Source organism: Sorex fumeus, unplaced genomic scaffold (genome assembly GCF_029834395.1).
Source record: "Sorex fumeus unplaced genomic scaffold, SorFum_2.1 ptg000094l, whole genome shotgun sequence".
In the NCBI taxonomy this organism is placed as follows: domain Eukaryota; kingdom Metazoa; phylum Chordata; class Mammalia; order Eulipotyphla; family Soricidae; genus Sorex; species Sorex fumeus.
Window position 1 is genome coordinate 9,033,152 of NW_026606151.1, and position 19,971 is coordinate 9,053,122.

The 19,971-nt window shown below is 44.8% G+C and overlaps 1 protein-coding gene across 1 annotated transcript in view; it reads right to left on the reverse strand.

The window, feature by feature from the left end:
- The window catches only part of ATXN1 (ataxin 1), a 450,767-nt gene that overhangs the window by 160,703 nt on the left and 270,093 nt on the right, over nucleotides 1–19,971 (reverse strand). Inside the window, 1 exon segment of the mRNA XM_056132487.1 lies at nucleotides 10,476–10,603. The gene's annotated coding sequence lies outside the window, so the exon portion shown is untranslated.

Here is a 19,971-nt window from a genome sequence, read left to right on the forward strand (position 1 = left end):
TAAAACTTAAAAATAATGATCCGTGTTGCACATACTATTCACTTGACAAAAAATTTATTATTTTAAATTTATTTTAAAAATTATTATTATTTTTTAATTTAAAAAAATTTGGAGGTCACATCTGGTAGTTTTCAGGGCTTACTCCTGGCTCTGGGTTTAGGGTTCTCTTCTGGAAGGGTTTAGAGTGCCAGGGATCTAATCTGGGTCAGCTGTATGCAAGGCAAGCACTCTACCTACTGTACTATTGCTTTAGCCCAAACTGATTGGTTTATTTAATTTATTTAAGAAACATAGTGAAACATAAGGTGTTCTGAAAGCATAAACAAAGTACCCCCCCCCCCCACACACACACCCTCAGGTTACATTTGGCTGTGCTCAGGGATTCACTCCTGGGGGTGCTCAGAGATCACTCCTGGTGGTGCTTGGGGAACCACATAAGAAGCCAGGAATTGAAGTTGGCAAGGCAAGTGCCCACCTGCTGTATTGTCTCTCTGGCACTTGGAGTTTCGCTCTCTCTCTCTCTCCCTCTCTCCCTCTCTCCCTCTCTCTCTCTTTCTCTCTCTCTCTCTCTCGCTTTTGCTTTTTTTTTTTTTTGGAGGGGGTCACATCTGGTGATGCACAGGGGTTACTCCTGGCTCTACACTCAGGGATTACTCTGGCGGTGCTTGGGAAATCATATGGGATGCTGGGAATTGAACCTGAGTTTACTGCGTGCAAGGCAAATGCCCTAACCGCTGTGCTATCTCTCTAGCCCCTGGAATTTCTCTTTTGTCTACTTATTTATCTCCATTCCTGTCCTAGACCTTCAATATTTGTTTTAGGCACAGAAGATGGAAGCAATATTCATTGAGTGTATAATGTGTGATGGAATGTTCAGGCATTTTCTCGCTGGCTTCCCCATCATTGAAGACACAGTTACATACCATTAACCTCAGATAGGTACAGTCATTCCTGAAGCAAATAAAAAGATATCTTTTTGAATCCTTTTAGAATATAAAGAAATGTATAAACTTTATGTCATTTGTGTGTTTCAAATGCTCTGGGATATATCTTTCATCAGATCCTCTTGTTCTCCATCTCCTGAAAATGTTTGCAAAGAAATCCACCATAAGTCCATCTTTGGTAGAAAAGCCCTGGCAACTATGTGCCCATGAGACAGGGGAAATCCCTAGGAGGATGTACCAGCCCATCACTGGTGGGACTCCTCATGAAGACACATCATCATTCAATGTCAATTAACCATCCAGTGTAGTCTTACTCTTGGTAAGGTCAACTCTGTTAGGGACTCTAAGATATATTCCTCATGGGTCAGACAGTACAGTGGGTAAGGTGCGTGCATGGAACATGGTTGCCCTGGGTTTAATCCCAGCACCCAAATGGTTTCCCAAATCCTGCCAGGAGTGATCCCTGAGTGCAGAGCCTGGAGTCATCCCTGCGTATCACTGGGTGTAGCCCCCAAGCAAAAGAAAACAGAAAGCTATAATCCTCATGACTTCTATAAAAGAAAAGGTGAAAAAAAAATTTTGGTCAATTCAGTTGTCCAGAAAGAGAAGAGGAGAGTAATGAAAAGGAAGAGGACAAGGCCAGTAGTGTTGCTTTTTGATGCTGGGTATGTGGATAAATGACTAGAGAACAGAAAGCCAGATTTGATTACAAGTGGCTGCTCTCAGGCCAGCCCCATGATTGGGAAACAGAGAGTCCAAAGCCACAGGGGAGGCGCTTTCCTTCATCTTCCCTCCATCGACCCGTGGGTCCTCTCAAGCACCTACCCAGGTTCCTAACTGCACGCCAGTGCCAACAAACACCTGGAACATGAACCCAAGTCACTAAAAAAACACAAAGCATGATGTCATGGACTATTCTGAGAACACCGACATTAGTGGCCTGGTGTTTCCCACCTTTGACCCAGACCATCCTCAAATCACCTTGCTGGGATTCTCCCTGCACACTTCTTAAGCGACGCTCCCATGGGTCTGCCATCCTCTTCCTGGAGGCATGCCCAGACGAAAGAGAGCAAGGAGACTGCCAAGTTCCTTCTGACCCTCTGTACTACCCCGTCCCCCCTTTTCCACTGCCTCTCTCTTGCTTGCCTGTAGGGAAGTGGCAGCCAGCAGGTTGCTAGGACAACTGGCGTCGGCGCTAGGGCACAGAAATAGATCACCAGCAGAGCTGGGAACCTGGATTGCAAACGCAGATGACAGCACCAAGATACCAATTGGCAGCTAATCTGCTCCACGAAAGGAGAGTGAGAGCGTAACATCCCAGGGGAGAGATCTCACGCTGGCATATTAACCTTTAATCTACACTTGGGCTTGATGTGGTGGAGGCAGAAAAGGAGCGAAAAACTCACTTAAGATCGAGACTGAGTGACTGCATTCTGAATTATGCAAGCTAAGAGAGAGGCCATAACCAACAGGAACTGGTTTATTTAATATTTAAAGTCTCCTTGAAGCACTTGTTCATATAAGCCAAGGCATAAAAGTCAGAAATTGGTAGAGCCACTGAGGTTGCCAAAAGGAAAGGAAAAATTTTGTTGGTACAAATAATAGCTGTTTGCTCCCTTTCTGAACACTCGCATCCGAATCCCCAGCCCCTCTTTCTCCCAGAACAAAGGAGAAAAGACAATGAAGACAAGAAAACTAGGGCTTGCTCTGGGAGAAGAGAACAATCCCTGTCCTCTCTGAACTACAGGGCAAGCTAATGGGTAGCAGTTTGTAAGAGTCCCAGGCATTAATACTTCCGATCAAAATTTTGTATTTTGGACCAGAGAAAGAGTAGAGCAAGTAAATCACTCGCCAGGCTGACCAATCCCTGCATTACATGTGCTCAGCATTCCCCAAGCCTTGCCAGGAGTTATCCCTGAGCACAGAGACTGGGGTAAGTCCTGAGCACAACCAGGTGTGGTCCCAAAACATTATGTTTCTTAGCCCTGAAAGCATCACAATTTTTTCAGTTCTATGCAGGCTACAAAGACTCAAGGGGCGGGGGCAAGGAAATGGAGAGAAACCTAACAGAAGTTGTAGAAAAGGATTTAAACGTGAACATTTTAATTTCCAAGGGGCACAAAGGATGGTGTCTAGTGTCCTAACCAGGGTTTTAGGGCAGATGGAAAGAGGTAAGGGAGCCCAGTCTTATTTGGGGTTCTCTGCAGGGACTTCTGTCTGCCCCAGTGGCAAAATCTATGCAATGTCCCTCCTCCTGGGCCAGGCACTCAGACAGGAGAGGGCCACGGGGACTGGCCAGACAACCATAAAGGAGTATGGCCCAGGGACGGGAGGAGAATCATGTGGATTCCAAGGGAAGAAGGTGGCTCAGAGTCTACATGGCATGCCAACATGAACTTGGCCTGAGTTTGGAACTGAAAGACTCTTGAGAAGGTTGTCACTGAATCCCCTTAAGATTTCCATCAGGCGCCCTTCAACTAAAGGAAGTTGTTTCAAAACTGAAGCTCAAACGAGAAAAAAAAAATCACTAAAGATCTCACTTCCTCCAGCATATTTCAAACTGCTGATGCTACTCTCCCCACCCCACGCCCAAATTTTATGCTTGTTGAAAATCACTTTTCCTGAATCGTGTAAATCATGTAACATACGCAATCATGTGTCTGCGAAAGATTAAGCATAATCCACAGGATTTAGAAAAGATGGATTAATCCTTTCCATCTAAGATTCAACTTAGCAATAATTTATTCCATAGCTACCCCCTGGAAATTGAAAGGAATGTATGCTGAGGGGGTAGTTAAATGATTTTACGGTCTGAAAAAAATGATTGTTTTGCAAAAGTGAAAACTTGGGGAATTAAAAGAAGGAAATTCTTTTTCTCTGTCTTTGAAAAAAAAAACCCATAAATTCCAAGCATTAATTCCTTTCCTGGTCAGAATCAACAGATTTCTTGAGTTTGACAACAAAGCAATGTTATTTGCTTCAACTTGTGCCTCTGTGTTTTGTTACAGAGCAAGGCAAAAGAAAATGTTTTAGAGAAATGAAAACCATCAAAGGATCATGCGTTAAGACTTGCTCTGTGACAAGTGACCTGTGATGAGAAATATTAATGTCGGAAGCATCATGGGAACTAGCTGATCTCTGTCTTCATACTTATTTTCCAGGAGAGCTAGACTTGCCTTTAGTCCTGTTGCTGCCTTTGTGGGACAGGGTGATGGGTAGTGGGTAACAGGAAGTGCCTTCTTGCATCTAAGGGTGCTTTCTGTCCACTGTTCATCTGAAAGCAACACACTAGGATGAGGAGGCAACATTTCTTTAGCGGTCTTGCCTCTGCCTTTGCATAGAGGCTGACAATGGGAACTGGAAGGGTTTAGTGGCCAAAAGTGCCGGCTAGCAAATCAGAGGCTGTTGAGTCTGATCCTTGGTGTCATCCGTGTGCCCTGAGCCTGGGGCTGGTGGCTGTACTATCTGGGGTACTCAGCCTCACCCCTGTGTGGATGATTTCTGCTGCACAGCCAGTTGAGGGCAAGTAACTAAAAAGTGCTGAGAGGTCAGAATGATAGGATGTGAAGAGGGCACTTGCCTAGCACATGGCCAACCCAAAATCAATCCTTGAACAGCATAAAATTTCCTGAGCCTGCCAGCAGTGATCCCTGAGTACAGGGCCAGGTGTAATCCCTGAGCATCACTGGATGTGGTCCCCCAAACAAACAAGCAAAAATTTTGAGCACCACAACCAGGAGTTTGACCTCTGGGGAGTCTGTGTGCAAACACTGTAAAGAAAAATGCAGTAAGAGAAGCCTAGTCAGCACTGCAGCCAAGTTATGTGAATGCCACAGACAGAGGCACCAGTGACACAGCCAAGCGTGTACACCAATAGCAACAACATGAGGGAAGTGAAGGGAGCAAGGGAACAATGGTCCCTAGGTGGGACAACATTCTTTCTTTATTTTTTGGAGGAAGGGGGATTTGGGTCATACCTGGCTATACTCATGACTTACTCCTGGCATGGTGCTCAGGGATTCCTCCTTGTTGGACTTGGATTACCATATTTAAGTTAGGGTTGGCAGGATGCAAAGGCGAGTACCTTCACCCATCCTGTGTCTCTGGCCCAAGCCCCTCTCTATGCCTATAAAGTGGCTCCTAATGCCTCATTTCAGATAGACAGAAATTGCAGACTCCAGGTTTTCATCCACTCAGATGCAGGAGAAGTTTAATAAAGGGGTCGGTTCATCTTCTCTCCCTGGCTTGCCAACTCTAAGCAGACACACTCATCATTTCTTGGCTGGTCACCTGCCTGCCCTAATCATGTCCTTCCCCCAGTGCTGATCTTTTATTTTTTTTCTTTTTGGGTCACACCCAGCAATGCAGAGGTTACTCCTGGCTTTTGCATTCAGGAATTACTCCTGGCAGTGCTCGGGGAACCATATGGGATGCTGGGAATTGAACCCGGGTCAGTCGTGTGCAAGGCAAATGCCCTACCTGTTTTGCTATCATTCCATCTCCCCACCCCCACCCCCCCCCCGGACCCCCTGCAATAAGTGTTGATCTTGAGGAAGATCTGGAAATGCAGAAAATATAACCCCTCATCACTGCACCCTGGGATTTTTATTTTGTTTTGGGGAGTGACAGGTGGAGGTACTAGGTAACTATTCCTGTCTCTGTGCTCAGGAGTCATTCTAGACTCCTAGAAGGGGACCGGAAGGGCCCAGGGATGGAACTTGGGTCTCTCTCATGCAAAGCACATGCCCCAGCCCTTCGAGCCATCTCCTTGGTCCCATAGCATTCTTTGGGTAGCCACGATTTGTGTAATGAATCATCACTTACAATTGGACACACAAACCCTGATCTCAGCACTACTCTGTGAAAAAAAAAAAAGCAGTCTGGCAAGCTGGGGGTGCTTCCTCTGTCGCCACAGAACAGGAATATCGTAGAAATGTGTAAGCTGGTTCCCCGGCACAACTTCTGGGTGTTTTGTCTGTTCCCCGCCTCCACTCTGAGATGCTGAGAGCAGGCAGCTGAGTCCTCGGGGAGGAGGGCTCTGAGGGGAAGGGGTGTGCCGGGCTTGTGATGCACTTGGCCGAGGAACTCAGAAAGTCTTGCTGACAACAGCCTCAGGGGGAATAGTGTGACCCAGGCAAAAGGCAATCAAAGGGTCAAGAGAGAAATCGCTGGGCTCTCCCCCCAAAAAGCGACTGGAGGCAATAAGAAGAATGGGGAAAACAGAAAATCCTAGACTTGAAATCACCCGAGAACACCGAGGTTCCTGCACAGATGGTTCTCGAGAGCAGCTCTTTGCCGTGAAGCCACATGGGGCAATCTGCGGGTCCCTCGCAAAGAAAGAGAGAAAAGCATCTTTTCAATTTCATTTGCCTAACAGTAAAACTGCCCCTTCCCATCTGACCCCCTGATCTGCTTCGGTTCTATTTCCGGATTGTAATTGAGAATTTGCTATCGTAGATGGCAAAACTACAAGGTACAAATTGATAGACACAGAGGGAAATTCCCAAATCACTCTTATTAGAGCGTATAGGTATAACTCTTTTCCTCCAGAGACGAGAAATTCAGCTCCCATTTTTCAAAGTGTTTAAAGACCACGAAATGCCGTCTAAATAGGCACAGAGGTATTTATTTTAGTGTTTCCATTTCTTCCTCAGAATTTTCTCTGGCACTCCGCACAGATATTATGAATGGGGAGCCAAGAGACCCACAAAACTCACGAAGCCTCTTGTTCTCCTGCCAGAGGATGAGGGTCCCCAGGAAGGCACCAGGGAACTTCCCTTTTCAGCCCACCAAGGCATCAGGACTCGGTTTGTACAAGCACACTCGCTCTTCATACTAAACTGCGGAGAAATCAACCATGATGCTAAGCTGTTCAGCAGAAATGAGCCTCAATAAATCCGCACTTCAAGCCTGGCTCTCACTTTGGGAGAAAGCGTAAATATAAACGGTAATAAAACGGTGTGATTGATCGTAAGAGACAAAACCGGCACCACCCACAGACCTCCAAGGCTGTGAACCAGCTACCAATAACGCAAACGCCCCTCCTGGGAGACGGGAAGAAACAGACTCGGCGCGTATTGACTGCGGGCGTGTTTTATAAATGGGTTCCTTTGCCCACAGTTACATCGACACATCGTAGATATTTAGCATCAGCTTCTCAGGAAAAGCGATGCTTCTCAACACTGGCTCCCATCCTATCAAACTACTATCAGACTCAAGCATTTTTCGTCAGAACCGCGTTTATTAGTAACGAACTAGGTCCATGCATGAGAAGCCCAGGCAAACTCTTACTCCATCCTTCTAGACATTCACTCAACCAGTATTTACTGAGTGTCCACCAGTGCCAAGCAGTATTCCAGGTGCTGTGGGTCACTAAAAAATAATAATGACCCTTCTCCTCCGCCTCCTCCTCCTTCTCCTTCTCCTCCTCCTCCTCTTCCTCCTCCTCCTCCTCCTCCCTGCTTTCACGGAGCTTACTCTAGTTAGAGAGACAGCTGATGACAGATGACAGAGTTAAGTAGTTAGGTATTTACTGTGGGAAAAGAGATTCGGCCAGGAGACGGGGAGGGATGGGGGTACTATGGGATACAGGTGAGGGAGGGAGGGAACCTGCTCCTGGGGGGAGGAATAGAGAACACGCTTCCTAACTTAGGTACTACTACGAAACACGTGAGTGTGGGAATTGAGCAGCTTTTAGGAAAGCTAATTTCAATGATCTGGAGAGTCGTGGAAAACATTCAAATGTTTCCCAGCACCACAGGGCCTGAGAACTGAACGGTGGGCCCACTTGGCCAAGTATGGTTGAAAGTGGCTGCCAGTTCCGCTGAGCACTGCTTGGGAGGCTCCAAAAATTAAAAATATAATAAAAACTTCCCGGGGCATCCCAAGGATCTAGCTAGTTACACTGCTCCCAGGCATTTACCGAAAGAAATAGAAATATCAGACGCGGTGCTCAGGGGACCACATGGGATGCTGGGACTCCAACCCGGGTTGGGCGCGTGCAAGGCAAACACCCTACCCACTGTGCTATCGCTCCAGCCCCCTAATGGTTGGATCAGTTTTGGTTGTCATTCCTTTGGCGTACAAGCCACCATACTGGAGAGCCACTCAGATACGTCCATAGCAAAGTGCATGGCTAAAAAGGAGGTGCAGGCTGCAACAGTGGTGAGTGGGAATGTGTGAGAGGAGTAACTGTGAGGCTCTGTATTGGGGTGCAGTTCGCAGGGGTGGCTGAGGATGAAAACCACTGACTGCCGTGGCTGCTAGGATGATTACTCAAGTTTCCTGTGCCACACTCCAAGACTTCCTGAGGGCCATGGTACACAGGCCCTGGACCTCAGGGCCCCCGTCCCCCAGCTCCCCAAGTACTGAGAAAATATGACCTAAGTCTTGTGAAAATGCACCAAGACAGTGAAGGATTACTCATATCAAAATTTACTAAGAAAACGCGGAATATCCCACCCACCCCCTCAATCAAATGCAATTTGGAAAAGAAAGTTCTTAGCACCAAAGAAGTTCATTAGAATTTAGTATTTTCTTGCTCTCTCAGAACCCACTCCACGCACAAAGGAATTTCAAAATTAAGTTGGCTATGTGACATCTTAAAAGTTTATACCTCAGATTTTTTTTTTTCAAATCATTACTGAGTTTTTAAGGTTGACACAAGCACCGGGACAGTTCTAAAGCAATTTCTTTTTCTTTCTTTCTTTTTTTTTTTTTTTAAAAAAAGAACACCATCCAATTGGGATCAAAAGCTATTCTCATTATAGTAGCTGCATTGCTCATTTTACTGTGACCTGAAGCTCAAAGCTTCATAAAACCATAAAACCCTTGTTTTCTTGTATAAAAAAAATGCTTTTAAAAAAGAAAATGCCTAGAAGAGTCTTCTAATAGCCACTTGGTAGGGAAATAATTTCTAGTAAAACATCCTGTTACAGTGGCACTCCAATCTAAGGGGACCTGATTTTTCCTCAACAGTGATGCAAACTGCCACAATATGAGAAGTTTTTAAGTGATTCTGAATTCACACTACCTTCCGGAGACCCTCAACCAAACAACTGACTCTCAATGACTCAGCAACACTGAGCAATATTTAGACTTGCAAAGTGACACTTCCGGAAGGGCGGGGTCTTGCCCTGGGTCTTGTCTTACTTGGCCTCTACTGGATTAGAATTCATTCCACTGGCGGACTTGGGAACTGTGTACTTTCCACTAGCGCCAATGTGATCACGGGTAAGAAACAGAAACCCTTTCAGATACCAACATCACCTGTTACTACTTTGTGGAACCGGGAGATTTTGTATTGAAAAACTTATTTTAATACGTTTGAGTATCCACACCTGGCCATAGAAGTACATATGCATATTTTACTGCAAATATGAACTCAAACATTTTTGGAAAACTATAATTTTTTAAAAAAAAAACTAGTGGAAATTTCTCTTTTCCGTGTGACTGCTTCTTTTATATTTGCTAAAAAAATCTTTAACTCAAGTAGAAAAAAAATTGGTAACTAAGGCCCAGAGGAGTTTTCTGACTAAATTATTAAGAAGTTGAAAACTTACATAGATATATTATTTATGTAAATATACATGAGAATCTAAGCTGATGTATATATTAAAATATATTATATATAAGACACAGATGTATAACATATGAAGTATGGATATATAAATACAAGTGCATAACACATACAACCTTCATTTGTTAAAATTTGGAAATCATATGTTCATAGGACAGCTTTGGTCCCCTCTATCTATTTTCTCTCTGGGTCAAACACCTACCTTTTTTGTGTGCATGTATGACAGTCTTGCATGGGACAAAATCTCCAGAAAGTAGCAGACTAGGGAACTCCCCACCACCACCACCACCATTGGACAAATTCTGGGCCAGTACTTCAATTCTAGGACACTAACTCTCCTTTGCAAGGTGACCAGCCACTGACACGTGGAAACAGCTTGACTACTCTCAAACCCACCCCCAAAGCCAACCTGATAAAAAAAACAAAACGAGCACAGCACCTCAGCCAGCTTTGAATAAGAGAAGCATCTGAAACAGTTCCACTCCTCGGCTTTTGGAGAGGCAGGAAAAAAAAATTCATCTCAAATCAAAAATTTCACATTGGGAAAAGTTAGATGGAAATTCGGATCTCTCATCCTCAAGCAGGAGGATTTTATCCACCCCACTCCCCCCATCCACCAACCTCAAAGGTTTGTACCCGTCCTGCTTCAAGAGGCTGCTCTAACTGGGAACCGATTTAACTGTACCAGGAGCAAGGGCGTTCCGACAGCAAAGAATCTCTCTATTCCACTCTTTTATTCCAGAAGGAGATAATGAGCAGCACCCCACAGAAGCAGAGAGAAAGGCGAGTCCCTGGCAAATAAAAACAGAACCTCTCCCCTAAAAAAAGAAATTAATTGGATGATCACCTAGAGCTCATGCTAATACCCCTTCATCACCCTGGTTCCGTTACAGCCGATGATTCATGAGTCCTCACAAGGCAAGCCAGGACAGATGTGGCGCTTGTTAACTTACAACATTCACTGTGAGCCGTTCGCAGGAAGCTCCGGCCTGTCCTTCACCATGGAGACTTCCCACAAGAAGCCGCAGTGCTCCTGAGCTCAGACGCCTTCTCGCCACCTCTCACGGTGCAGTGACAACACCTAGCAAGGGAACAGGACAGAAGCAAAAGGGAGAGATCAATGCACCAGCAAATTCTTCATTGGTTACTCATAGCCGCGGGGGGGGGGGGGGGTTAGACCCCTGGATGTGGTGCTCTCTTTCTAAAAAAAAAATTTTTTTTCAATATTTTTGCTCTTGCTGCAGTAGACACAGCATGGCACAGAAGGCCTCACTTCTCCTGCCAGTCCCCACCTCCACATACACACCCACCCTAGACAGTCTCCCCACCTTGCAGCCAATCCCAGGATACTTCAGACACAACCCAGAGAAGATGCAAATTTGCAACACAGACTCAACATGTGCCACTTGACTCTCCACTCTGCGAAAGAGCCAACAGTATCTATCAACAGCATTGTTAGTGGTCAGAACCTGTTGGTAAGCCCGGAGCCAGCACACAAGCTGACCCTGGCTGGGCACCAACAATCTACCAGTCCCCGGGTACGCAAAGGTCCAAGGGCCTGAATGGGTCTCTGAGCTCCAACTTCCTTTCCACTGAGGGGTCCAGGGAAGCAGAAGGCCAGAACGGGAGATGTCTGGACTCTCTGGAAGCAAGCCAAGGAAGGCCTGGAGCAGGGATGGGAGAGGGAGAGGCGTGTGCAGGCGCATCGCTACTTGGTCCCTGTACACCGCTTCCCAGACTGCTGGTTTGCAGAGCTGAGTGCACGACTGTTCGTGGAACTGTGAAAATTTCTCCTTGGCTGTGTGCCATTTCTGCTTACCGGGGCTGATGCTCACACACACACACACACACACACACACACACACGGACACACACACACACATCCACATTGCAGGACTGGATCATTTTTGTTGCCTTTAAAGAAAGGGCCCATTCATCTATTCATCACTCAATGGTTAAAATTTCCACACCTTGATTTTGGGATTTCCCTCACCACCCCCCTCCCCAAGCCCCACTGCCAAATGTTCTCTAACACAGAATTCACCTTTTCCTGGGTCAACAATAGCAGCTTATTTTGACTTTGGTGGCCTTGAAGAGCATCCCTGAGCACCACCACTTGGTAGGGAGGCAGGAGGGGGTGTTTTGGAGTCACAAAGACACAACTGAAGAGCCAGGCTAGACTTTTGTTGCTTCCCAAATCAAGTATCCCTGGTCTTTCTCCCAGTTTCAAAGTAAAAAACCGAACCCAAGATGGGAAGCAGCAGTATTAGCACTGGGGAGAGAGAAAAGTTTTCAAGAAGCTAATGCGATCCCTAATTGCAAAAAAGAGGAAAGAATTAAAACTATCAACCTTGGGATGTAAAAACTGGTAAAATAAGTTCCTCAATAGGAAGAACTGCAAACGGAGTAGATAAAGGAAGACAGAAGGGAGAAGGGAGGTATGGAGTGCCAAGAGGATGTAACCGCGGCTCTCGGGCCGAACAGTTTACAGAGTGAGGAGTCAACTCATTTCACTGGACAGTGTTGTCCCGGGCGCTGCTGCCCTACTGCACCCACCTGGTGTGGGACTCACAATGCCTGACAAACAGGATCCAACAGCCTTAAGAGCCACAGCCAAGAACCAGAGGGCCAGGCGGTGGCTCAGTGACACAACACCAGTCTTATGTGTGGGAGCTTTGGGTTTTACCTTGTAGGAATTGACTTTGAAAAGCAAATATTTCAGGGAGTATGGAGGATAAAGTGACACTTTGGGCAGCACAATGGTGAGAATGCACACCTTGCACACTCCAACCTGGTTGGATCCTGGTGTCACCTGACCTCCATCCCTGTAGGACAGACAGTCCTCTGGGCCCCTTGCACTTAAACTGTCAGCCCAACTGGCCAAGAATCACCAGGAGGGGAGTGACCCCCTCTGCTTCCAGAGTACCAAACACTTTGATCTGCAAATACCCTGGGGTATAGGGGTGAGGGGTGCGGGATTTATTTAGGAAGAAAGACTTGGGAAGGCTTTTTATTAAAGCAGGGAAGCAAAAGATGAGCAGGAGTTAGCCAAGCAGCAAACAAACAGTCTTGCTTTGGGTGATCTGATTAGCGACACTCATTTCTGTTACAGCATTCCCCCTATGCCTAGTCGTTTCAAATGCATGTCAGGTCAAGAAAGAAACAATAGGGGCTGGAAAGATAGCACAGTGGGTAGAGTGCTTGCCTTGTAGGTTGCCAACCGGGGTTCGATCCCCAGTCCCTCACCCCCCCAACCCCCGACATATGGTCTCCTGAGTATTGTCAGGAGTGATTCCTGAGTACTGCTAGTACCAGCCTAGACTGACTTACTGCAGTGATGGTTTCATTGACTCCCAGGTGGTCTATCTGGCACTCATACAATGGTATGTCAGTTGCTGAGAGCTCAGTAACTGAAAAGAAACAAGCACTAGAATTGCTCTTAATACTCTCAGAATAGATTAGTACTCCGCCCAATACAACACACAGTAGTGACTTCTGCCAGAAGAGCATCACAAGGTGCAGGCATTAAACTGAGGGCAGAGAGACACGAGTTCCAGGAGTCTCAAGGCACAGGGTGACGAAGGAAGAGCTCAGAGCACACCTGCACGCCACAGCTGGTATTCAGAAATTCCTCCCCCCAAGGGAGAGCACAAATCACACAAGCATACACTTCGGCAAAACCCTGTCTTAGCACCTCGTATTTGACTTCTGCCAACTGCTTCTTGACTATTACGATGGGATTATTATTTCTCTTCTGGTCTATAGGCACATGGATGCCCCTTGAATTCCATTCTATAAGCCCACACCCTCGATCATGGTGGATTATCTATTTATTTAGCCTGATCAAGAAAAACAAACAAACAATGGCACTATTGAGTTTATCTCAAGTGCTTCCTTGTTCCTTATTATCCCAGATCTGGTACAACTTAATTCTACAAAAAGAAAGCAGTCATTTGCATTTTTAATTTTTTTAATTAAAAAAATTTAAATTAGAGTCATAGTCAATGGGGCTGTGGGGAGCACAGGGCTTCTTCTGGCAGTACAAGGATGGTGCTTTGGCCCAGCCGAGTCCAGTGATGTAGATGGGGCAGGGGGAGGTGAGGTTGTGAAATTATTTTTTTTGCAGGGGGGGCACCCTTGGCTGTGCTCAGGGGACCGTGTGGTTCCAGGAACTGAACCTAGGCAAAGCTACACCCTCGCCCTCTGAGCAATCTCCCTGGCCTGTAATTTGCATTCTTTATCCTACAAAATGAAAGCATCCTCATACAGGCTTATTCATGTTCCTCCCCTGAACACCTGTGCTTGAAAGTTCATTCGACACATAGCAGTCATACTTCTGTTTGACACTCTTTTCATTCCAGACACCCAGGACAAAACGTATTTTCACCTACAAGTTACTCATCTACTCAAATAATGAATAATACTATACACCGAGCACTCCGAGACTCTAATGTAAATCCTTATTTTTGACTTAATAATTTTACCATCTACGTCCTCCATCCCCTGACTCAGTGGCACCCCCACCCCTACAGAAATCCCTCCCCCCCAAGGGAGAGCACAAATCACACAAGCATACACTTCGGCAAAATCCTGTCTTAGCACCTCGTATTTGACTTCTGCCAACTGCCACACTGACCTGTCTCCTTTTTGATTCAGCAACACCCCCCCACACACATACCTTTGCTGTCCTTTAAAAATTTTAATTATATCATCATGAATTACAGAGTTATTCATAATTGAATTCCAAGCTGACAATGTTCTAACACCAAGCCAATGTTCCCTTCCCTCAACCAATGTCCCAAGTTTCCCTCCTGTCCTTTTAAATTTATTTTTATTTAGAACCCTCATCCTCTGGTGCTCAGGGGCTACTGTAGTGCAGTGCTCAGATTTCCATATGGTGGACATGGACATCCCCATGGGACACAGGTAAAGCCCACAGTGCAGCCTGCTGAGCTATGGCTCGGCCAAGATAAAATATCTCTCCTATGTAACGTCCTTTTTATATACCACTGGATTTATTTAAGTCTTGAAGGCTCTCTCTCTCTCTCTCTCTCTCTATATATATATATATATATATATATATATATATATATATACACATATATATACTCCTCAACGAAGGAAACCTTGCCTTGGCCTGTGCTGTAACATTAGTGTCTAGTAAAAGAGTCTGAAATGAAACGATCCATAGCTGAAAACCTGTTCTCTGACTTACATAGCCCTGACTCCAAAGGGATCCCTACTCAAAAGCTATAAATCTAAGCCCTTCTCAAATGTTCCTTATCCTCTGGGAACTGTGAGCTCCGGTGATGTCTATCAACCGTGTGAAGGCCTGGCATGAATGATTAACTTCTAACTCTGCCTCTTTCTTCTGTTCTCCCAGTTCACTACATTTTCGGCATGAGTGGTTTTGAATGCTTGCTATCTCCTTTCTAGTTGTTCAACTTCCTCCTTCATCCACTCTTCATCAGGAGTCTCACGTCACACAGTCTGCAGAGGGCCACTCTGGAAGAACACCCATGGTAGGTGGACAGAAGACACAGAGCCAGAGGCAGTGACTTTCAAACTTGAACTTGGAGGTTCTGTTGAACCATAGGGGGCTGGATTCCATCTGGCAGGGCTAACACGTTCCCAGGTGCTACTGAGCATGAGGACTGTGTGCTCAAAAGGAAAGGTTAGACTAGAGAGATAGTACAGACAGATTAAGGCACTTGCCTTGCAGACAACTGGCCTGGGTTCTATCCCAGACATCCCACATGGTTCTCTGAGCTCCACCAGGAGTGATTCTTTTCTTTTCTTTCTTTCTTTCTTTTTTTTTTTTTTTTGCTTTTTGGATCACACCTGGAGATGCACAGGGGTTACTCTTGGTTTTGCACTCAGGAATTACTGCTGGTGGTGCTTGAAGGGCCATATGGGATGCTGGGAATCGAACCTAGGTCAGCCATGTTCAAGGCAAACATCCTTACCGGCTGTATGTACTATTGCTCCAGCCCCCAGGAGTGATCCTTGAACACCACTCTTTATAGCCCCAAAATGAAAATAAAATACAAATATTTGAAAATAGAGCTAAGTCTGACAGTCAATGACCAAACTAGACAAAGGTCTATTGGGGAATATTTAACTGTTGGAGGACTGTGGGAGAAAATTAATCACTCAAAGAAGGTTGCATGGAATGATGCGTGCCTATTCCAAAAAGCTGAGCAAAGACCAAAAATGAAAACACACCTTCGTCCAATTTATAATCTGATAAAAAGGAACTTCTAATAGTGTTTTCATTTGAGATCTTAATCTATTTTCCTATTGGTTCCAAGGACCTCTTGGGTCATTTCTTCTATCTCCCTTTCTTCTTTTCGCTGCTATCCCCTAAAAGCTAGAAGACGTCCCTAGTGCTCTGGAACATTCCCAAGAAGCTGTCACTTGACTCCTGTTCACTAATAAACACATTCATATCAACTATACATTCACTGCCAGTGTTTCACCAGTTCTATCTTAAACTCTTATGTTTTAACTTGGGGGCATAGGGCACACACAGCAGTGCTGAGGGGCCACTTTCAGCAGTATTTTGGAGACCCCGTGGTGTCTGGGATGGATCCCAGAGCTCCCACGTACAAAGCATGTGATCTAGTCCTTTGAGCTGTCCTCCCCAACTCCTAACTTTAACTCTTGGAGAGTGATTCTTTTTTCTTTTTTATTACTTAAGCAAACTTTCTCTTTCAATATGCTCCCTGCAAACCATTTAAGTTTCTCCTGTTGGATCCAACTTCTTAGAAGTAGATAATTTCTGACAACTTCTGCCCACACACATTATCTTCATTGGTTCCAACAGCGGGTTGAGAATCTTCTAAAATCTAATACTGAACAATGGAGCTCCACTGTGCTATTCTGCCTTCATTCCCTCCATCTTCCCAAACACATGCCACCAAACTGAGCTTCCCTCTTGGTTCCTAGAAGCCCATGTTTCTACATATGTCAAAACTCAAGATTTGCATATGTCCAAACCTATCAAGACATGCTCAAATCCTATGTCCATCACGATCTTCATCCAACTCTCCTAGATTTCACTATACCAGAAGTGAAGGGGATGGGAGTTCCTTAGGATACTAATCACTTTCTCCTCACCTAACACAGGTATCATTTACCACCACACACTCTGGAAAACTGTGAAGATGGGGTGTCTCTGTCTTCTTAGTGTAAACCTCCTAGTGAGTTTCCAGTAGAGTAACCCCTTGACACACCCTTGCTGAGGACAATGTAAGAAGGTGTGTATCCTCCACTCTCCTCTGTCGTGATTAAACAAGTATGACTTGGATGGAAAAAAAAATCCTCATCTGAGCCAATAGGAATGTGTTCAGTTGATCAATGGCATGTTCAAAAAGAGCCTCTTTTCATATCTTAGGATAAGGTAGAGTCTCTGTATTTTTTTTTCTCTGAGGAGTGAAAGGAAGCAGCCAGGCTGGGGGTCACTGCAGAGTCAGGATATGCTTCTTCTGAAAGCATTCCCAGTCCTGCAGAGCCAACAGTCTCATAGCCACATGCTCACAGAGGTCAGTGACAGAGCTGGGGGCTACCCGTGTCCAGGAAAGGCAATGGCAGTGCAGGACTGCTGGCAGGAGGGGTCCAGTTGTATGTCAGGGGAAACTCAATAGAGAATGGGGAGAACCCCAGAATAAGGTACCCTAAGGGATGTGATTCATCCATCAGCAGGCCTCTCTACTCAATCAAAAACTGGCATTTTGTATAACTTAGCTATTGTCCATCAGACCTTAAGGAGTAGAGAGATAATAAAGGGGTTAGGACACTTGTCATGCATGCAGCCAACCTCCATCTGATACCCTGAGCTTTGCCAGGTGTGATCTCTCAGCAGAGAGCCAGAAATAGTCCCCGAGAGTGTCGGGTTTGTTCCCCCCAAAATATTTTTCCATAGTAATAATGTTAGGTATCTAGCATACACTCCAATCTGTCTACCTACTGCTATCAGGTGACTTGAGTTTAAATAACTAAAACTAAAATTACTATCTGCCTAAAGAACATATAATCAGAGAGATAAATATGCTGAAGGGGAAAAAAAACGCTTTACGGTCAAACTTTAAAAAAAAAGAATTAGAATTCACGTGGATCCACACTGCTGTTTCCTATTATTAGCACAGCTTATCACAAAAACGTAAAGCTCCATCCACACTTCGAGAGACTCAGCAGGTGTCTCTATTTGTATGCAGGTTACATCTCCTTACTGGTATAAAGCAAAGTTTGCTAGGAAGTATAATTACACAATTATGGATCGAGAGAAAAGCATGTCTGCATAGCAAGAATAAAATGAACACTTATATGGAAAATACCTTAACCTGCTTTGAACAGCGGCAACTGACGTCTCCGGGAAATTATGATCTTAAAGACCAACCTGGCATGTGCTCCTTAGTGACAGTTTCTTCCCAGCCTTATTTGTTTAACACCCAGCTCCGAAGTGGGTTACTGAAGCCGGGCGGAAAATCCCATTGGCCCACGAGATAGAGGAATCCAGGGCCCAGAGACCATGCAGGGCTCCACCTCCTTGGGCTACAGGCAGTTTGAGTCATCACGCAGCTAGTCCCTGGAGAGAGAGCTTTACTCACTCCTGCTGGAGAAAGGCAGTGATGCATTTCCCTGCCCTTCATAAAAACGGGGACTACGAGGGACAGGGCTGGGCTGGTGCCTCTCCGTGAGTGGTCATCATTCCGTCACTGACTGGACGTTTCATTCTGTTTCTGCTCTATCTGTTCTCTTGACGTAACAAACTTCATAAAAATCCGAGGAAACAGACAGAGATACGTTCCTCTCACTTCTTTCTTCCGTTGTCAGGAGTTCCATGAGTCTGTCTTCCAGTATTTTATTTGGGCTGACTTCATAAATTATTATATTGTGAGGGAAGGGCAAATAAGCATCGAGAGTGGACATTCATCCCCACCCCATCCTTTTGGATATACAAAGTCTCAGCCAATGTATTAAAAAAATACAATTTGGGGAAGCATCCTATCAAATTCATAACTTCCTTCTCACTTACCGAGACATTACTGGGTGAAAAGCCAGGTTACACCCAACCAGACCTTCCAATTCTGCTTTGAAAGTTATAGTACCATTACATGATTAAAAGACATTCAAATATTTTTAAAAGAACAGATTATTTTCCAACAGAAAAAAATAAGCAGCAATTTTAACCACCTAACTTTTGCATAATATTTGAACCACTAAGAACACTCCAAAATTACGTCTTGATTATGTCTGTTTTATTAAGTTGAAAATCAACAAATATACTGATTTTAAATTTTAACCTTTTTTTTTTTGTATCCCAGGTAGCTGCTGTCTTGTTTAAATATTACAAATTTCTGATGCAATCAGAACAAAAGTATTGCAAGACAAAGGCTCTATTGAAAACTTCTCTCCTTTAGGAGGAGGCTTAATGAAAGTATTCTAGCTTAAAAACTGAGCTTTCAATGGTCTCAACTGTGAACAGCAAGCAACAGAAATGCCTCTTGGCATTAAGACGAGGGATTACCTTCTGGAACACCAAAGGCAGGTAGACTTTGATGTGGGTTGCTTGGTGCCAGGGGAAGTACTGGAAAATACAATGATTCTTTTTCTATGAATGTGGGGTTGAATTTTGGACCATATTTGGACTGAAGATTCATTGTTCGGATGCTGGGGAAGAGTCTGGTTAGAACCGGTCAGGAGGAAATAAGGAACAGTGTGTAATGGAGTGAACACTCTAGTCCATTTGCTACAAAGTTTTAAGCTCAAACAAAGGGGAATAGCAACCAATATTTTATGAGAATGACTGCGGCAAGATCAAGCCACCACTTCCCTTCCCTTTCCTGAACCCAATTCAAATACCCCATGATCATGTTGTATTAAAAAGCTGGGGCCAAGTTTTGTTTCCTTTTTTCGATAAGGAACAATCTTGCCATAGCCGTTAAGGAAGAAAAAGATATCAAGGACATCCAGATAGGAAAGGAAGAAGTAAAGCTCTCACTCTTTGCAGGTGACATGATACGATACTTAGAGAACCCTAAAGTCTCTACCAAAAAGCTCCTAGAAACAATAGGTCTGTCTAGTAGATAGCAGGCTACAAAATCAATACCCAAAAGTTCATGGCTTTCCTATATGCAAATAATGAAAGAAAGTGATACTGGGGCTGGCGAGATAGCACAGTAGATAGGGCATTTGCCTTGCACGCGGCCAACCCGGGTTCAATTCCCAGCATCCCATATGGTCCCCTGAGCACCGCCAGGAGTAACTCCTGAGGGCAGAGTCAGGAGTTACCCCTGTGCATCACAGGGTATGACCCAAGAAACAAACAAAGAAAAACAAACAAAACAAAAAACAAAACAAAAAAAGTAAAAAAAAAGTGGTATTATGAAAACAATCCTGTTCACAATTGTGCCTCAGAAAATCAAGTTTGGAATCAGCTTAACCAAG